General features: G+C 37.6%; 1 long non-coding RNA gene across 1 annotated transcript; it reads right to left on the bottom strand.

The window, feature by feature from the left end:
• Positions 1 to 1,613: 1,613 nt before the first annotated feature.
• LOC107078334 (uncharacterized) lies at positions 1,614 to 11,019 on the bottom strand. Its single transcript, XR_001479278.2, has 3 exons — positions 10,925 to 11,019; positions 7,923 to 8,218; positions 1,614 to 1,881 (listed from the first exon to the last, which is right to left on the bottom strand). It is a non-coding gene; the product is annotated as an uncharacterized lncRNA (long non-coding RNA).
• Positions 11,020 to 22,170: the final 11,151 nt, after the last annotated feature.

Consider the following 22,170-nt stretch of genomic DNA (forward strand, 5'->3'; position numbering starts at 1 on the left):
AGTGAAACGTCCTGCACTTGCTTGTGTCTAGGTGATCGACACAAAACCTTGATGAGTCACTAGAGAGGACTTGGCTCCACTTCTAGTGAGCCCATCCGAAGAGACTCAGCCATTCACACATATGTGGCACTGTGCAGTCAAGAGACCATTAATCACTACAACAGGAGCTCTGTAGGAACTAGACAGTCCTGCCCAGATCATCACCCTTGGACTTCACCATTAATTTGTCTGCTGTACATACAGCAATAAGTATAGAACAATACACATTTAACAATACAGTTTATGTCCAGGTGATCGACACAAAACCTTGATCCATCACTAAGGAAGACTTGGCTCCACTTCTAGCGTGTCCACATAAAGGGACTCATCCATTCCTCAACACCAATAGCATGAAGGAACTGATCTCTCAGTAAGATATACTGGCTCCTCTCTGCATTTCTCTTTCTTGATCTTCAGCAGGGTTGGCATTCAACAGATAAAATCACCTCATGAGCTGTGCCATGTCAACTCTCTGGGTGACATGAAACAGCCATTCTGTGCCAGCAGCCCCTGTACACATTAGATCAGGCCAATAAATGAGAAATGACTTCAACAGTGGAATTAACTGGAAATTTTAGGAATGCAAGATTTGAAAAATGTAAATTTTGTAAATGCTTTCCTTCGTAAATATTTAAGAAAATAGTGAAAATAGACTTCTATTCACTACCACTATTTATTTTTAGAAGTAACTCACTTTTAAATTGCTTTATTTTTTTGAACGCTTATGTTCAATGAATCCTAACACATTCCAAGTCGGTTCAGAATGCTAGGTCTCCTTAAATTCAAATACCAAAAACTAGCTAACTGAGATACTACCAACGTAACAGATGTTAAATACAAGTTTGCATTTTGTTACAAAACAAAAGGAATTGTGAAAAATCAGTTCAGTTTAGGCTTTAATAACTAAAAACATACAGTGTGAAATCTTTGCACCACTCTGGTAAATGTCCCAAATACATTACCTCATCATCCGAGTTAGTGCAATTGTAATGTTTAGGATGGGACAGTAGGAAACCCCATGACTACAGTCATATGCATATCAGAAGACTGAGTAGTTCCCCTGTGTATGACTGTCATGGAAACAAGCAGCTGAGAGCTGGAGGTGAGTGGGAATCTGCAGCAAGGAAATTCTTTGTCCTATGTCCTCATTTGTCAAATGATATGCCTCTGGGCTCTTTCTGTTTCCAGAAGGTTATTTTTACTTCTGGGTGAAAGTCTGCACAATGGGTAATTGATCTACATATGGCAACCAGTGATAAGGAAAGGAAACTATAAAGTAATGGCTAAGAATAGCACATAAATGACTGTTTGTACACATGACAATGGCATTATTATTATGCCTTTGATTTAACCTTGAGTGCCCCATATTTGACTTTCAATTAGATAAGTACTCAAAAACCACAAAGGTCTGCCTTTTCACAGCAAAAATGATCAGAGATTAGACTCAATATCTAAACACAATTCAATATATGCATAATTTAGTTTTTCTCCAGATATAACTGAATCCATTTATTATTTTACCTTTCTTTTATACATTTGTTATACGCATTACACATGTGCTATGTGTACACACTTTGAGATTTGTGAAACCTCAGACCGTAACCTCTTGTATACTTCTGTATTAACTACAAATTGTTAAAGTACTACTTATTTATGGAAAGAAAGAAATTTTCCTTGTGGTCTGTGCAGGGCTGCCGTAGTAACAGGGAGTGACAATCATGGGTTGTGGACAAGAGGAAGTAGCAGGAAAGGAAGTTGTGCTGTTTCCCTGGTGAAGTCTGACTCACATGGGAGTTCCTGAACTTTGAACAGGGTGTTTCTATCATTTCAGGAAGTTAAGAACTGAAAGAGAGAAAGGCATTTGTTAAGTTTCTATCATCCAGCTGGTGAGATCATCAGTTCAGTGTTGTCAGCTTTTCGAGGAAACGGGGACAACTGGGAAAAAAAGGTAGAAATAATCTCAACAGAGCTCAGATTCTCTCAAAGAGTCAAATGTGAATTGTGTCCCATGAACAAAACAAAGAATGAAACTCAGCTACACTCAAGGTGCACACTCTTTAAAGTTTTCCTTTGTAACCACTTTTTGTGAGTTTCACCACACATAAATAAAACATGCCTTTTTCCCTGATTTGTTTAGACAATGTTTTAGCTAACTCAATACTGTATGAATGTATGTCACCCAGCAATTGTGAAAAATGCATAAAACTGAATATGTATTTAATAAAACAAAATGTGCCCACACTGCATAAAACAATCAATTGACAATGAAAATAACATCAGAAGATTCAACATGGATACATTCAGAATAGGTGCAGGAAGACCATATTTTAGACATTCTCAGAATATATCAGCACTAGTTCAGGTAGGTAGCTGCTCCACAGCCAAAACATTATGTTTTGTTTTCTTCTCTTTTCAGCATGGAATAAACCTATTGCTTCTTCCCTTGCATATATAAGCACTTGTTACTTTTGTTACACAAAACCAAACTCTTAGGACATAAAATGTTAAGTATCATATATGTATCAGCAGGGGGCGGTGTTTACCAATGTATAACAGAAGACTTGAGAATCCTAAACACAAATCCAGTGGTATTTCATGTACTGGAGATTTAGATTGATCAAATTTCTAAAATTAAACTTCACCTCTTCAAAACGTTTTTTTTTTTCCATCATTGTAGGCCTCAGTGCTCTCTCTAACAATGTTACCACTTAGATTTTCAGTTAAAAATACCTCCAAGCAGGAGAGCAAAATTGTTATTTTATTTTAATACAATACTACAATATTATACATACGACAGTACTTCACGATATCTAAAAGTATTCTTATATCAGTTTTCAGCTTCCAGTACTGCCTTCTTCTTACTGGAAAAAACAGCAAAATACTAGTGCTACAGTTCTCTTCATAACACTGCTGCACTCCACACAGCTTTTGAACATGTTCAGTGAGAATCTGGCATTATGGTCTTCCTTACATCTTTGCTGCATCTTAGATTTATTTATGAATGATGAGAACAGGTTTACTTTTTTATCACAATGCAACCTCTTCTGTGATCCTGACACACACACAAATGGTTTGTATGCAGAATAGATCAGTATCTCTTTTTATATATAGTGGATATGCATATACATATATTTAATATATCCTGTATGCGTGTGTTTTTTAATTTGACAATAATAGTGGTGTCTTCTTTGCCATTTTCTATTAACTCTTGCATTAAGATAAGGCATCAGGTTCTCCCTTGCTAACTTTCAAGTTCTTAAACAATCAGGCTTTGGGATGACAGACATGACAAAAGGGTTTTGAATGAAAGTATTGAATACGAGATGCATCAAAACATATTTAAAAACCCTTACTATAAGCCCAAAGGAGGGAAGGCTTCAGTTCTCAGTGTGACACAAAAGTTAGGAGCCCTAACAAAGGATGAAGCAAGCTGTTTTGCTGTTTTCTTTCCTAGACTACTACAGACACTGATACAGATAGAGAGAGTTTGGCACTAGGAATCATTCTGGGTTGTTGTTTTGATTTGCACCAGAGATTGAGGAAGTCACTTAAATCAACCATAGTTACTGTGTTTGTCTGACAACATTGATAGGGGAAGCACCTGACAGACTGATATGTGTTTTTGTTTCTGAGATCTCAGCTGTTAAGGGGGCTTGAAGCAAGACCCTCCAGAACACCCTCCTGCCGTTGGAGTTGTTTCTGTATGAACTCTGGAGGGAATTGTACTAGTAGAGTAGCTCAACAACATCTGTACAGCTATATAGATCGGCAACAAGTCCTCATAGGTTAACTAAGCTGTTTTTTTTTGTTAAAATTAAGTGAAATTCAACCCTGATAGTTTTGTCAAACTTTAGGCCTGTATTACAACTGTTATTAATATTAGAAACATGTTATTAAAAATATAAATAATGTTATAACCAGATAAAAAATGATTACGTTCCTGTGAAGCGAGGCTTAAGGATATGATTCAAGCTATGATCATGTTACTTTTTGAAACTAATGTTCAGTTGATCTCCAGGACAGTTTAATCACATGTATGCATTTTACTAACACACATTTATTTCATTTATTGTTTATAAAACAATTCAGGTCTCTAATCTGAATTGTTACATGATAGTCCTTGTGTTCACTACACTGTATCAACAATGGCATTGCTAAGATCAGAACATGCTCATTATAATCTGTTATGAGAACAAAAATAAAACTTATACTTCTTCTTAAAGTACAGAACAGCCTCAGATTTCCAAAGCACTGCAAGTAGATTGAGAGCTGACAAAGCTTCAGCAGAATGACAGCAGTGTCAGTGTGCCATTGGTGAGTATGAGAAGAACGAAGATTTAAAACCACTCTGAGATAGCCAGGACAGTTGTAGAAAATGTGTTTCAGAAATGCAGGACAATAGGTCAGTTTTGAAACATGACCCGAGGGCTAGAGCCATCAAACAAAGGATGAGATGAAAGAATAAGAAAGTATTCTGGCCTCTCTAGAGTTGCAGGGGGGCCCGTGCTGTCAACTGCAACTAAGCATCAGGCTCTGCCTAAGGAATTTGTGCCCTGCATTGTGCTGGATCAAGACAGGGATATGGGGTTGGGGGTTAAGCTAGCCCCTAGAGATTTGTTTGCTGTTCAGAGCTGTAGCATTCACACAATGTTTATCTTAAATGCAAGTCTGTCAGGAGTGAAATTTTTTTTTCCCTGTTCTGCATTTTTCTTTTAATACCCACTCAAATCGTAATTACCAATTGCTTCTGTATGTCTTTGTTTAAGCTAGTAAAGGCTGCTGTCCCGGGGAAAATGAGGACAGGCAGGAACCCGACTCGCCCATGCATCAGGGTCATTCTTGTCTGATGCGCATCTCTCACTAACGTCACTGCAGGCTTGTAAGCACACAGGAAGTCACAGGAGTTGCTGTTTACCCAAAAGCCAACACCGCCTTGGTCAACTAATGTGTACTACACATGACAGCTGTCTGACAGTTATGAGTAGGGAAATCCCAGTCGTGGTTATGTGTTGAACATAAAGTGCAACCTGTTCTCGAAGCAAGCACCTTTACTGGTTCTGTTTAATTGCTCCGGAACCTCAGATGTTCTGTTTTTATAATGAACAGTCAATGAGGATCATTCCCACAATATCTAGGCTTTTCCTACGGTTGTGTTGTTATAGTTTCTGTGTCTCTGTACAAAATAGAATGCAGGTGTCCCCAGTTCTGGTCCGGTTGAGCTGGTGTGACAGGCGGGTTTTCTGAGTCTCGTCAAAAGCACCCGCAACGGAAGAAACAGAAGAAGTGGTCAAATTGGTCCCCCCAAGCTAAAAAAGAGCTGATTGAGCTTGTCAAGAGCTGACTTGGATCGAAAACCCACTGATACACAAGCTTACCAGGACCAGGATAGGCCACCTCTGATCTGAATAGAAAAGAGGTTCACAATCTCAGCACTTTCTAGCCTACACCCAGTCAAACAGCAGCCATCCTGCAAGAAATGCATTCCAGACTGACATCACTATCTACTTTTTGCTTTGCTCAGAAGCTCTGTATTTCTAAGATTAGAGCTGCAGTTTAAAAATGCGTGTGCAACATATAAAGAGTGTGCAATGCCGGAGAGTCTCCAAAATTAAAGAATGAATGGCCAAAGGCAGGCAGGCACTCTGTGCTAAGCCCTGATTGAAGTGATGAATCTGCTACTGACATAATGGTTACACAAAGACCTTACATACTGTATACTGTATCTACATGCCGAAGTAAGGAGTGTGTTGTGGTTTTGGCTAAATTATTCACAGGAAAAAAAAGGGAGATTCCTGGAGCATGCCTCTTGAAAGGATTCTGACCCTCTTCCATGTAATTAAAGTGATTAAAATTGTGCATTATTCTCTTTTTTTAAAGCTATTAATGAACTACATATTTATCCAGATTTACAAGTGAGAAACATTGTGATAAAGTATACAAAGGTTTAGATTATCTTACAGTTTTTAAACAAAGAGCTCCATACAATCTGGTCTGATGAAAGTGCTAAACTACTTCTAAAGTCTAAATATTTTTGCACATCTCATAATTCTAAATCAATTGCTCGAGTCTCTGCTCCAAAATGACATTGTTTGATTGGTTTTTAAACTGCTGCCAGTCTTCATTTAGAGTATGTTGAAATACTGTGAAAGGATAAAGGTAAGGATGCCATAAACATGAATGTCTAAGCTGCTAAGTAGGTTACCCGCTCCAAAACAAAGTCACTATCTGCAAACCTTTCAATGCTCAGAAAGTTCTCCCTTGTTGTTCTCTTGGTAGGTCAGATAGACGCTACTTCATTCTCTCTCTGGTGCAGTTTGGGTCTTTGGATCCTTTCAGAAAGGATCTGCCCTCTGTTCCACACAACAGCTAAAGGGACCAATCCTGGAAGCCTCAGTTTCATGGTTTTAAACCTGACCAGAAATCATTCAGCGGACTAAGAACGGCAGGTCATTCCCTAAAGCATTCTGGGGAATGTAGTTCATACGAGAGTCTCCATCTTGTCTGAACCTACTGCCCTCTCACAGGGTGAAATACTGTCAAATGAGTAAGCACAGTGGCATGCAGACAGTCTGGATAGCTGAAGGATGTCCTTAAAAGTTTGCAAAGTCACACTAGACTGAAACTACAGTCATTGTAAAAATAAAGGGTTGAGTTAAAAATACTATGGGTGAGGTAAGTAAAGATACAGCAGACATCTATTTTATGACAGTTACAATTATATAACACAGACAACCTCTCTGGAAAGGAATATCTGTATGATGCAAAGGAACAAGTAATAGGTTTATTCCATGCTGAAAAAAAGAAGAAAGAGAACACAACGTTTCGGCCGTGGAGCCTTCTTCAGGTGTCTGAAGAAGGCCTTCTTCAGGTGTCTGAAGAAGACATAAATGTCTGTCTCCTAGGTGTGCAGCTACGTTCTTACAGCAAATTTACTGCAGGTTTCCATCTCATCTCTCTATTCGTCTCCACTCAGTACATTTTGCACTGATACTATGGAGGAAATTTACCCAAAGCTGCTGTTTTGAGACAGTGGCTACTGGCACATGATTGAGCTTTAGTTACTGCAAGACCCAGAGCTGTTGTGCAAAAGATACTAACACTGATGAAAGATTCTCAGCATTCTAGATAGTTGGCCATATACTGTATTATGCAAATGTCCAGGCTAACAACAGCTCAGTTTCACACTATTTATTGATTGGACAGCTTTATTCCTTTCTGAAATAGCTCTCACCTTCTCAAAAGCACATGGAAAGAAGAAACTGTCTAAACAGACTTTCTAATTCTGTTTTACATACCTATAAGTCAACGTCTGCACCCAAGCAGAGCTGTTTTACCCTTACTAGGGCTCCACAGTGAGGTATAACTTACTTCAACCAGTGAAACAGGTGTGGTTACTTATTTTGATTTTACATAAGTAAAAAAATAGAAGATTGTTTATATAGTTCTACCACCCAGTATGTGAAACAGTGAGAACTAATTAATAGTCCTTTCCACAAACCATAGAAAATGATGGCTCTAAAAATATACCATAATACTAAAAGACGTTCTTTGTATGACACATTCTTTTAATTCATTTAATCCCGTCTTTATTAGTTTCAGTGCAATCTTTTTTTGGTAACTCTAAATCTCATTAAACCAGACAAGGGCCTGCGTTAAATCACGCTATTTAAGGTGTCTAATGCCCAATATGAACAGGAACGTTTGCACATTATGCCATGAAATCCCTCAGCCAAATAAGCTTGGCTCACATTTCAAGTAACATGAAATTATTTCTATACTATGACCATCAGGCATATCCTACGAAACAGAATTTCAAGCCAACGCAATTGATTTTAATCACATCCTGAAGAGACAGCTATAAAAGATCCTGATGATGTACTCACCCCTTAGGACATTCCATGTGTCACGATCGTAATCCCTCCTCTTATGGGTGCTCTTCCACATTTTTATCCTTGTCTAGTTTTTGTTTCGGATGGATCTCCCGGTTATGGACTTTTGGACTGCTTCCTGGTTTCCCCTTCTGGATAGTTCTGGACTTGTTTGCCTGTGCCACGCCCCCCGAGCACCGGAACACTGCCTTCATGCCCCCCCATCAGTCATCCCATCCTGATCCTGTCGTGTTTCCCTGTTACCCTTCTCTGGTCTCTTCCGGATTTTACCGTCTGCATAGGGTCCTGACCTACATATCGTAAAAACACTATGTTGTCACTCTTTGTTGGTATTCCAACTTCATTACTAGGTTTTTCAACACTCTCATGAAAGACATCCTTCACGTGTGTTTGCAAAAGTATTCATTTAGGTTTTTAAACTTGCTTTTTTCTCTGATCGGAAAAAAAATTAAACAAACAACAGACTTGGTACCCTTTCTCTTACCCTGCTTTTGTTGTTTGCTCAGAAAGTCTTTGTCTTACCTAGAACCCAAGACAAAAGAAAAGTCAGCTCTGAGAGGTTTACTTCCAGAGCTATGCTTTTTTTGTGAAAAGATTGTATATTGCTGTAATATGACAAGATAAACCACTTCTCAGTCTGGCACAAAACCAAAATCACTAGATTTAAAGTCAAAATTCCATTTTGTGGGAAATCATGAGAGCAACACTACAACTAGATCCATTTGCATGCCAAATGCAAATAGTGATTTCAATATTAACTTTTTGCCATAACATTTGGACTTGACCAAAATGCTCAAAAGAAATGGTTTACAACATACATTGTCTTATGTTGTGACTTTGAAAGAGAGGTCAATTATACAATGAACAAAGGCTCACATCACCCACACAAATCAACAGGAAACCCCACACCCTCACCTAGTTACCTAGAACGGAGACCTGATCACTACTAAGACCCCGGCAACCAAGCTGTGGGTGGAAAGTGACCCCAGCACGATGAAGTCTAACCAAACAGGCCAGGGCAGAGTGAGACTGCTGTGGGGAGGCAAATGTGTCAAAGGTCACTGCTGACCTCATCTTGCACCTGCTGCGGCAGCAGCTACAGAGAAAACAAAACAGGCAGCACATGGCACTTGGGCTCCTAAACAATACGCTTACCAAAAAACAAAATACGCAGAAAACGTCACCACAATATCACAAACAACTCCAGTTGCTGGTGCTGTGTGCGTTAATGATCACAAAACTGTTCTAGCAGCAAACCCTGTAGCTATTAAATACAACCAGCATATTTTTTTTTTCCCCAAAGAAAACATGTCTGGATATAAATGTTAGCTGGGTTAAGACATTTGGAAGCAATTCAGTGCTCCTGTGAGAGTTTTTTTCCAGAGAATTTATTGAGATGACACAGCCTAAATGGTGCATCAGTAAAAGGACTTTGTTTTTAGAATGATCTTTTAAATGATTCACCCCTAAGAATCACAGCAAAACAGGAAGATAATATTATTAAAAGTGAAAATATGTTAATGTTACCAAAATTACATCTAATTGATTCTTTGATGTCACATTAGATGAGAAAGAAAACCTTAAGGAATACACTTACACTCCTAATGTCTTCTAGGTTCCACTGGACAATAATAAAAACCATGTAAACAGCCACTCAAAACTATTAATAAATATGCAATTACTATTACACAGTTTTGTAATCACTCAATTTATTTAATAAAGTGTTAGAAGCAGGAAATCACATAAAAAAAACTGGCAAACACTGAACACTGAACTACACACTATGTTTGCAAATAATTTTGATGAGGATAACACCAATAAGCCTTATGTTGATAACATACAGTTCAACAGTTCGACTAGGTTAAAGAGACTGCATTAACACTCTTTCCTGAATTCCACAGAGTTTGAAAAACATCTATTGTCAATTTAATACCAATTGAGCGCTGTGATTGAAGTGTAAAAACCTGGAAAAACTATCGCAGAAACATTCAAACAATCTACAATTAGCATAAATGAGAAGTCAGTGACAGAAGTCTAATTGCATGCTTATCCTACATCCATCTTTCCTTCCACTCCCTTAATACCTAACTTAATTTGTGTTATATATATTTATATATTATAATACATAACTTCAATTATGACTTCAATACAATAATAAGGCTTCAGTTATTAAGCCTTATTATTATGGGACAACGGAGAGTCACAGACAAAATTTGTAACTTCAGAAACAGGATTAAGCAAACAAAAGGACTGTGTGTGTACCTCCCCAGGTTGATGGTTTTAACTCATTTCATAGAAATACTGTACATTATGTTAGAAGTGTGGCACACAGTACACTAACAATGTAAAGCCAATGAAACAGAGCTGCAGTTTGCTTTAAAACTGTGTTGCTTACCATACCATATTTTCCTACTGACAGAAGATACTGATAACTTTCAGGGTCACTGGGTGGGGCTGAAGGATATGTATTTATTTATTCACAAAATAATAATCCAGCTCCAGTATGATTTTTATCAGATACAAATGGAAATTTTTTCCTTCAGGTGAATGTGTTAAAAATGTATCAGTATCCGGACAAATTCACATAACAAGAATAATTTTAGTATGTATTTAATGCATAGGTTTGTTCTTATTATATCATGTACTCTTTGTTTTTTTACATGTTATTTTGTTTTAAAAAATAATTTAAAATGCGCATCTCACTCGTTTCACAGCTCATTTGAAATAATCAAAGGCATCAGGAAGTTTGGATTGTAATCCAACGTGTGATCCATCAAAGGTCTCAGTTATGGACACAATTATGAGGCAAACAAGTAAAAAAAAAAGGACAGACAATATAAGATGATTTGAGATATCTTTCTGTAAGACATTTGGCCTTGATGATTTAACTAGGGCTTTAAGCCGATTTCAGGCTATTAATTGTATTTCACAAGATCTTACAATAGAGACAAGGATGAAGTTAACATGACATTCTTCAGTACTGACATTTCACTTACTCTCTGCTGTGTGCAGTCACATGGTCTGTCACATGTTCTTTCCTATACTTCTGGCCTGCTCTTGACATCATTGGGGTGAGGCAATATAGCCTCCAGGGTGTCTGTCAATGAAAATACCAGACCATTAAAAAAGATCTACACTAGTGTCTGGGGTGATATTTAGCCATTGCTACTATTCATTTTTAAAACTTCTTTAATGCATGCAGTCCACGTTTCCACCAAACACCTAAGATCTGTGAGAAAAGGCTTCACATTCTTGTGAGCTTTCTTCTACATCAAGATGAAAGAGATTCTGATTCATGTCAGACAATAAAAAACACTATCCACCGATTTAGGAAGGCGGGTTTCATGATCAATTAAGTACTGTAAGACTCCTTTCTTGCAGTAAAATGTCACATGACAGTGTAGTAGCATGTGAATGTAATCAGTGACAGCTATAGCTCAGATGATTTTCATGTCACAGTTTTATTTTGAACAGTTCAGCATCTAGAAAACATACAGATTTGGAAGAGTTACCTTCCTAGGAAATATTTTTGGAATGTAGTTTCAAATAAAGAACACTTTTTAAAGGGTTTGGACTGACACCATGCCTGAATCCTAATATAGTTTTTTGAATATACATCATTTTTGGTGAGGTATTAATAAACACTTTTGTGTACAGTTAGTGAATTGATAATAATCGAAACTCAGACTTTCAAAACGCTATGTTATGACATAAGCCCTGGAAGATAAAGTGGCTCTTAGTGGCCTACCCAATATCACAAACCAATTTCATGGGTCTTGCAGAAAAGATCAAAGTGTATTATTGAACCCAAACACTTATTTCAGCTGTTTTCAAGTTGTTGCCTGCCAGAAAAATTATGTCAGCGTGGACATGAGTCATCCTCTCAAAAATACTCATTGGGTCATGTTACTTTTTCACATGACAGCGTTTGTTTCTCTGTAAAAATCAGCTCCCGTGATTCTAATTAGATGTCAGTTACTGAATTCTTTAACCTCAAGTACAGAAAACAGTTTATCAGTGAGTTTGAAAACAGTAGTGCATTATTTGAGTGCTGTTCAATGCACTCTTTCACTGAACCATAAAATGATGCAAGCACAAATATACTGTCCCGTCAAAAGTACTTATTTTGGAATTGCATTGAAACTTTTGTATGAACTGTGATGGGCCACAAAGTATAATACTCAGAATACCTAAGATGGTTTCTTATTCTATGTTTTAGAACATAAGAAAGGTTACAAATGACAGGAGGCCATTTGTGAGGTCCATCTAGTCCAGTTGGGTTAGCAGTCAGCATTGATCCAATGACCTCATCCAGACGTTTTCCTGAAGGAAGACAAGGTGTCTGATTCAACCACATGACTGGATAACTTTTTCCATTCTCTATACCCCACACAGCCCTCTGGGATTTTAACAACATACCCTAACATTTTGTGCGTCATTTTAACTGCTTCCCCACATTGTTTAGATAGAAGATGCAAATGAAGTGTCAACATAACCACCTGAGTCTTTTTCATAAGTAACCTCTTCTGTCTCTCTGTTTCCCATTTTGTATTTTATGTTCATGTTTTTCTACCTGCATGCAAAACCCTGCCCTTGCATATGTTAAATGTCATGTGCCTGGTGTTTGCCCAGTTTTGAATTTTACCTACATCTCTTTTTCTTTATTTCATCTGCTGCTTCTAGTGCCAATATGATCAGTGTTTGCTATACTCCTAAAATGGAGTCATCTGCAAACGTAACCAGTTTTCTAACTATTCCTGAATCTAGATCAGTAATTTAAATTAATCGTCAGGGTCCAAGCACAGATCTTTGTGGTGCTAATTAGATAACCTCAGGTTGAGTATTCAATGCTTATCTGTAATCTCTGCTTCCTATTTACTAACCAGTTCTCAGTCAAAACACTTGAAACACTTCCAGGAATGCCTACTGCTTTAAGAATTAATCAAAAGCCTTCTGAAATATTATTACGCCATGTCATAAGCCCTATGTTGTTTCTTCAAGGGACTCTAGACAAGATCTATATGAACTTATTGTCCTGTAGGCACTGTGACAGTCATTGACCACAACTACCATTTCAGTTTCTGCTGTCGACACAGGTGTAATTTCTGTGAGCAACTTTATTGTTTAAGGTTCCAAACCTCTGCATCTTCCTGATGGTGTGGATTCAAAACAACAACTTTTATCCTTTATAGGACAAGTTAATTTTCCTGCCCTAGATCCCCATATATCTCCAAAACAATTTCTCCATTAACACCTCCACCCTGATTTGAAGTTTTCAGCCACCATCAACTGAGATAAATCTTTTCCCTTTAAACACCAGAGAAAAACATAGCCAGCACCTGCATCAGACTTTACCACCAGAAGCCACAATGACCTTTTTTAAAACATTTGTTTTAAATCTCACAGAGTTGAAGCATCTCTCCTCCCTAGCAAGCAGTCACACATGCAAAAAGCCATGAACTGAAAAGCAGCAACACAGGTATTATAACAACAGCTCCAATAATCACATCAATGACATAGTGAAAATCTCTATGTTCCCATAATTCCACTATAAAAAACATTTACATATACCTATCCTGAGTACTTAAGTGGTTAAAATGGCTATTCATGTTCTTGAACAATGCCCAGATCCAAAAGTATGACTTAATCATGGTCTGGACACACTCAAGACCTCTAGAGATCTGTCGCAGATCAATGCTGCTCAGAATGTGTGGGCAACTAGTAGGTAGTGCTGATATTCAGACGGAAACTTCTTGACTTTGATTTCTAGCGTGGAAACCGAGCTCACATATTCCATGCATCACAACCACAATGGCTGACCTGCTATATAAAGATAAAGGTTAAACCCTTGATATTATTCAAAAGGGTTAATAAGTCTGCTCTTAAAAAGGTGAAAAACTTGTTTCTTTCAATAGTTTCAGAATTTAATGTTCTTCTTTGTAGATCTATATATATATTTAATAATTAAAAGCAGATTGCCAAAGCTGTCAGACATAAGAGAGGTTACAAATGAGAGGAGGCCATGTGGACTTCATTTGATAAGAAAACACGTTGCAGTCTTGTTCTCTATTTTTAGTCATCACATTCTTCAAAAAAGAATGTTAAATTATGAAACATTTGAGACAATAAAATATGTCAGGTGGGTAGCTGCGTCAGCATGCGTAGGCTGCAAAGGAACAAGTAATAGGTTTATTCCATGCTGAAAAAAAGAAGAAAGAGAACACAACGTTTCGGCCGTGGAGCCTTCTTCAGGTGTGAGAGAGACAGGGCCATAAAATATGTCTTATATCTTATTAACTGGGGATTCCACATCCCTTATGAGAAGCTTTAACTTTTATGTGAAAGTCTGGGAGCTGACATCTGCTGAGGTTGTTTGCAGATAATGGAACCTGCGAACTTGTGACCAAGTGTGATAGGAATGGCTGCACTTAAGACTAATAGTAATAAGGAACAGAACTGATAGATTCCACAGTTGAAGTTAGAAGATTGGAATTTTTGTGGAATAAGCAGTACAAGGATAATTATTGCATGAAACAGCAGAAATAGCAAAATTCGTTGGGACCAAATACACCTGTACAGGAACAGGTAAGTTCCTGTTTTACAATATATGATATCATCACCAGGCAAATAATATTGCCGCTTCATAACAGAGCACATTACACAAAACAAATACCTAAAACACTGCCTCATATTTGCATACTTAACTTACTAAAAACAGAAATCCGGTACTACAGGTAGCCAGCTGCTTTAATCCACCTGTCATGACTTTCTCATTCTCCGCTGTTTCTGGGCTATTTCAAGTTCAAAACAGAAGAAACTCTATTTTAGATAGAAGAAGAAAGTCATTCAGGTTTATGAATGTTTAGACAGAAAACAAAGGAAGGTTGCCTTTGTTTTTAAACACGGCAGTGCCTTGCCCTTACTTGATATTTCTGTTTATAGTCCTTCTTGGCTGTGTTACTATAGCCATGTTTTTTCATCATCTATGCTAATCCCAGATTTTCAAACGACATCTGACCAGCTCTGAAAATAGATGCCACTACAGGTTTATCCACATTAGTCATGTACAGATATTGCATTTGGGTTACAGAATTTCAGAAAGTCTACAATCATTGACATATCTGATTTAAGCTTAGTGTTTGCCCCCCTCAACCGTGTTCAGATCAGAGATGAATTGCTGTTTCTATTTATAAAAAGTGAGTTACTGCAGCTGCTAACGAAGATAATAGAGGGTTTTTTTTTATTCCATGCCCTTTTTTACATACAAAGCCACCGCTGTAGTTTCTGGCACACATTTTGAAAACACTAAAATTGAGGTATTACTGTAGCCTAACTGAACAAAGGGCTCACTGTGCTAGCCCATCTTTCTGGAACAGTAAAACACAAAGATGGTTTCATTTCTGTAAAGGTACGAAATGCCAGCCAGCCAGACTGTGTAGCTGGACAAAGTACAGTATGTTTATTTTTTCCTCCCTCTGACGTGCTCTGGAAGCACACGCAGACTGCCTGAAAGCGTGGTGGGGTAACTCTAGGTTGTGGGGACGCAAGCAGTCATACCGCCCCTCCCCTTCAATTCTATACCAGCCTCGTCATGGCATGGTTGCCCCCACAGCTCAATCGTCTAGCAGATAAAAGCTGGGGGAGGAGTGCTGGGGATTCCTCCCATTCGCCACAGCAAACGTAGTCTCTCACCATAACAATCACAAACGCGCACGGCTGTGATGCAAAACGCCCACGAGCTACAAGACACTGAAGCATCTGGGCTGGCGTCTCCCCACCCTTGATCTCTCTTCTTTCTGCTCCCACATGTTCAGCCTTATTTTTTAAAAAACTTTTATCAGTCTTTGAAACCACAATAAACCGTTTCCTGTTTTCAGCTTGGTCCTTCATGTACGACGCATTTGAAGCACACATATGTGTACCGATGGGTTTTCTTGTTTACTAGGCCGGTGAAAAACAGTGCAGACCCCCACCAATCATTTTAAAACTTCCCGAAACAGAGTTCTTGTTGTTGGATTGTCAGTGCTGTGGAAGGTGAAAAGGTAAGCTGGATACTGTACATATAAGCCTCCTGCCGGTTAGTGCTATTTTTCATTATTCCTTTCCAATAACCTTTCCATGGGCTGTTCACATTTCCTGCCCACACTATTGATACTGTATGTAGAAAAAAATCCTTAGATGTGTAAGTATTAGAATGAATATCTTTACGGAAATACTTTTAAAGAGACAGAACAAAAGATCCAGCTTCAAGTATTTACTGTGGACCATGCTAGCTGATTAGTATTAGTCCTGGAATAGAAGCTCTCTTGAACATTTTTGATTACAACACATGAGATCTAATCCTTTCAATTTAACTTAAAATTTGTTTTTTAATTTGAGAAACACAGACTGTGGGATCTAAATGATTCTCAACAACTCCTGGATCTTTATCTCTCTCAGTACCCTGCTCAGACCAAAGAGTCTCCTTCTTCATCAAACCTCAGGCAAATATTCTTACGACTTTAACTTACAAAATAACCTTGAGGTATTTTTAGGCACTACTCTAATTTCCTCTTTTGGGAAGCACATGTGGAGAAATTAAAAGGACCATTATTTCAATATGATACACTTTCACCTTCAAGCATCTTCCTAACAAAAGGAACTTGAGGTTTGTAATGTGATTTGAAGGTGTACAGAAAGTAGCTGCTGAAATATAAACAACACGGCTTCATTCTGCATTTCTTAAAAGACTTAGAATAACCAGTAAAAAGGTACATCAAAGTACTAGGGTGTCTTAGGGATGCCATTATTCAGATTTTGTAAATAATCATCTTTTTTTCAAATATTGACTTTTATTCATTAGCTACCATTTGTTATGTCTGAAACGATTAGTTGTAAAGTACTGTATTATAAAGTGTACAATGTAAGCATGGACACCATTTCTGAATTCATGTAAATGAAATGTACAACATGGACATTCAATCTAAACAGACTTGAACTGCTCTCTTTGATTTTGAAATCAAACAAAAGATAAAGAGTGACCCCCAGAATTCCAAAATTGTCTTACAATTACTCATCGAAACACACCTACGAATGCATAGAATCTGTTATAAACAGAACAACTCACAGAGTCAATGTACTGGCACCCATCACATAATATTATCCCTGGCCCTAGTTATAAATGACTTGTACTGCAATTCCAGGGGATTAGAACTTCCTGTTTCCCATCCTAGTGCTCTACTAAAATATCAAACTGGAAGACTAATGAATGTTATCTGAGCCTTGGGATTTCTAGTTTCTGATGAAGCTCAAAATAACAGAAACATTGAAATCAGTGTTTGACTATCAAGGCTTCTAAAGTTAAGCCACTACATGAAATTTATAAACACAGTGACTATCAAAATTATTCACCCCTTTGGATTTGTTCATATTTAATGTTATATACAATATGCTGGGTACAGTGTAGAATCAAAATGTATATATCTGGGATTTTTTTGTGTGCTATTGATTAACGCAAAAAAGACATTTGGTTGCACCAGAGCCTATTAAGGTCTGTCCTAGTAAAAGGGATGAATACTTATGCAATCACGTATTAACTATTTTATATTTCAAAAAAATGTAGGAGGATCTGTAGGATTTTGTTTTCAGTATGATTTTATATGGTTTTCTGTTTCCTGTCAATCGATCAATCTCCCAGTTAAATACATTACGATATTCGATATTGTAACACAATAAAATATAACAAAATGTCCAAGGGGGTGAATCCTTTTGATAGCCACTGTAAAGACATAAAACTGTAAGATGGCAGCAAGATGTGTAGAACGATTAGATAAGTTTGAATTTTGTATGTCTTTTCAGGAAAAACATAATCAGTAAATAAAATTTGTCTTTGGGTTTAGCGTTGTTCCTAAACTGAAATTCCTGAGATGTCAATATAGGAATCTAAGACAGCCAATGCAATTTACAATGAATGTCATAAAATGCGAAAGTTAACAGTTAAAAATAAAGCAAGAATCAGTTTTTCTAGCATGTTCTGTGTTTCCCCCAGGATATACACTTGACATTTCAACTCAGTGAAAAAAAACAGGCAGTTTTTTTTCACCTTATCACCACTTTATCTACTTCCATTAGACAAAGGAACCCCAGGAGGCCGAACTTCCAGACCAATCCAGACCACTAAATCGGTATATTCTTGGCCAAAAATTGCTAACATCGGAAACATAGTTAAAAAAAGCTTAACACAACAGCCCGTAAGCTTGTGCATTTTGTAAAATGGCACATAAACACAAACAAACAAGGCCAATTTTGATAAGATATTCACAGCAAGGCATCTACTTTCTTAATACTATCTGTGTGCCACAACAATGGAAGAAGGCTATAATAATCCTTCTTAGAAAAGATTGTTTACCGTATGATATCATGACACCATATGAAAAGCCAACACTGTGGCTAAGGTGACAGGAATAGGCAGACAACACAGCATTCAAAGTTGCATGCTGCTCTGGGCCAGAATGCCTGCTGCTCAATGAGGGTGACTGAAAGTGAGAAACTAACAGCCCCCTCCTGCCAGTTAATGAAGTGTTAAGGAGTAGGCCCCACTGAAACCAAGGCCAGCTGACAGATGGGCTTTTCTGGACATGCCCTTTCGTGACAGCTGCTTTGAGGTCAAGGGTCAAACATCTCCAGCTGGTAGGTCTGGGCGACTGCCAGTTTCCTCTAACTTCATTAAAACATCCCTAAGAAAAGGGTGAAGTCTGGACTTGTTTCATACATCCCTGTGTGTGTGGAACAAGACAAGAGATACTGCTGAGAGGCAGAAAAGATTCTCTGATCTTCAGCTGCTGGTATCATTAATCATGTCATCTCTAGGAGATACCTTCTCTGAAGTGGACCACCTAGGTCCCATCATTTACAAGGGGGTTGTTAGGTCATGGTCTCCAAAACAGATATATATCGAATGCTTGGTGCTATATAAACAAAACTGCTCTGATCAAGAGAAAACAAACTGTGTGTGAAGAAAAAAAGTTAAATGTATTTAGTCATGATCACATGTCATGTTCAATTTTGTTCACCATGAAGTTCAAGATGTAAGAACAACAGTCTCCTTAAAAAATGGTTTTAGGGTGAGGCTCTATCCACCAAAATAAAACTCAATGGTAAATGACATTCAGAATGCCAAGTACACGACTGATGCCTACAGGAGTTTACACCCGATGCTTATTAAAAAGGACTATCATAATTACAGAACATTCCAAGATATGAATATTACATTTTTTCCAAAGCAATTTTTGGTTTACATTTTTAATAAAGCAAAATTAATATTAAATATTAAAAACAAAACCTTACATTTGAATAGAGAACATACACTTAGCAACAACTGAGCTGACTTGGAACAAACTAAAATTACTAACGTTCACAGTTTGAATGGTGACTTGTAATACAGCATCTCTGAAACAGGGAGGATGCACTCCACAATCTGATAAGACTACAAAATTTCCCTCTTCACATTGTGCGGGACTACGTACAAGCGCCATGTCTGAAACACTGAAATACTGACATCTTTTGTTAAATAAAAAGCAAACTTGTCATTACAGTTTCTTAAACCGATACAAAGAAGTAAAGATACTCAAGGGTCTGTCACTGAACCAACTACATGGCTTGAATTGAAATACTTAAAAACCCAACTGTAAGATAACTGGGAAGAAGCAGTGACTGTGGTCATCTCTAATTTATTTTGCGACGCGTGGCACTTGAGCAATTTGCAAAGAAATAGTTCCTCCCTATAAATATCTGCTAATCCACTTTTACAGCTTGCTTGCTTCCTTTATAGTAAAGATGTCGGCAGTAAATAAGCTTCCCAGCAGCTCTTCTTTGGCAGCGCGACTGCAGTGATTAAAAGCGTTAAGAGGAATGGTTCCAGCATTGAACCTGGCAGCCGAGATACTTTTCCTGGCAGATCCATTCAGGTCCGTCCAATGTGGAGAATACAACCAGCTGCACTTTCCAGTAAAGAGCCTGGTTAATCCCCTGTCACTGCAGACAGCAGGGAATACACAGCTATGAGGGAAAAGCTGCTCTAGTATCCATTCAATGAGAACAAAAAGGATAGACCATTTGCACTTTTTCAGTTTTATTTTCTTTCCTTCTTTGGACCTACTGTATGCACTTGTACGTATATGGAAGGATAAACACCTGAATGTTTAATAATTCCTGTCCCATTGACAAACATGGAAAAATAACACAAGCCTGCAGAGGATGAGTTAAAATAGTTTACAAAACAGAGTGAGAAGGTGGTGATCATAAGTTTTCCTACGTTGCTTGTAAACACCTCCACAGTTGTTTAAGGCAGTCCCTCAAAAAAAAAAATAGTTATCGTATTGGTCAAAGCGAGATGTTCAGGGGAAAAACCAAACAATGGGAAATTATCAAACCTTGTGTGATCCCTGTCAATGACATACAGTCAGTCTTGGTTCATTTGCCGTGCTGCTTGTCAGTTCTATAGATCATTTTATACTTTCTGGTTTAATAACCACTCAGCTCTTACGAAAATAATGTTTTATAAGTTCTACTTCACTGAAAATGTGTACGTTCCTGCTGAAAGTGAGAACTGCCATTACCTATCTACCGCAAGTAGATATACCAGTACCAATACAGAACTGCAGAAATGCAGTAATAATATTCGGCCTTAAACATTCAACATGGTTCAGCTGCACTTATTAAGACAATTGCAGCAGAAATCATTGGGTCACCATATAGGAATGAGGAAGTTTAATTTCTTACTTTATGCAGCAGAATAGCCTCTGTAGAGTTCAGGTATCAGGCATGACTGATGCCTAAATGTATTCTATCAAAATATTACCAAAGTAGGCACCACGGTTACCTTGGACAATCTAAGAAGATTTAAGTAATAAGAAATGCATCTTGAATGGGAAAAGAAAGTGGAATAATTTTTGCTTTAACTGAGGAGATTCAATCTGAAAGGATGGCTGAATAAGAACAGAAGAAAGAACGTAAACAAAAGTAGGCCATTCGGACTTGATCATTTCTTAGTTTAGTACATAACTGAAACTAAGATTTTGGGCAACTGCTTCTTAAAAGCGCCCACAGCATGGGGACCTTTTCTGAGTCAGCTCTTTTTGAAAATAATTCCCTGTCCTTTTCATTCTTCTTTAGTTTCCTTCCTGTTGTGATCCCATGTTCTCCTTTGCTACTGAATTAAAAAAAATAATCTGGATCTACCATATTTACACCCTTAGGATCTTACATACTAAGATCAAATCTTCTCAACATTAATATCTCAGACAATATTTTTTTGTGTGTGGTAACCCAAACTGAACACAATATTCCAACTGAGATTTTACTGATGTATTGTAGATTTCAAGCATAACTTTCCTGGATTTAATGTTTCTAAATACTGAATATTAAACTTCTTAATACCCAAACATTGTTTTTTTTAATATTTCCACATAATTTAATATTTACTGATTAATCCAAGACTTTAATGCAGTTCAGAAATACCTAACGTTTCCAAAAACGTTGAGTTCAGATATGGAAAGGCAAAACAGTGAGGTTTCAATTTTTTTTTCAGCCTCGAGTCACAGACACAGAGTTTAGGTTTCAATGATTCCTGCCACAGCAATACCTGAAAGTCTTAATTTCATTAAATTTTGGTCACAAAAAGCAAGGTATGCACAAACAGGAGATGCTAGAGTCTAGGATTTCAAGATTACAAAACTGTGTCATGTCCACCGAGGCCTGTGATATATACAGCATGTGGTATAGTAGAACTTTAACCCGATATTCATGCTTATGACACAATCTGCATTATGAGGACTGAGAGCAATGGCAGAACTTTGAAGGGCAAAGAAATTGTTTGATCAAATTATATGCCCATTTGGAAATGAAACAGTTTCATTGTGTCACAGTTAATAACTAAACTGGGAAATCCCCCCAGAATGCATTAAACATATTCTGCATGTCCGTGGATAACCTCTTAAAACAGGCACATGATTGTAACACAGGGAGATCCCCCGATTATGTTAAAATGCTGCCATGAAACACGTTTCTTATTTGGGCAATGCAGATCTTAATAAATGCGTCTCTACATGCATTTCTACAATGGGGCTTGGGGCAGCTTGGGGCAAACTCTGCCCTTTGTTTTCTGATTGTATCCATTTAGCTGTAATATAAAAGCATGACAAGCTATTGTGAGAACAGTTAATAAAAATCAGACTCATGACAAATATGCTAAACAAGACAAGAA

Source organism: Lepisosteus oculatus, chromosome 9 (assembly GCF_040954835.1).
Source record: "Lepisosteus oculatus isolate fLepOcu1 chromosome 9, fLepOcu1.hap2, whole genome shotgun sequence".
Classification (NCBI taxonomy): Eukaryota; Metazoa; Chordata; class Actinopteri; order Semionotiformes; family Lepisosteidae; genus Lepisosteus; species Lepisosteus oculatus.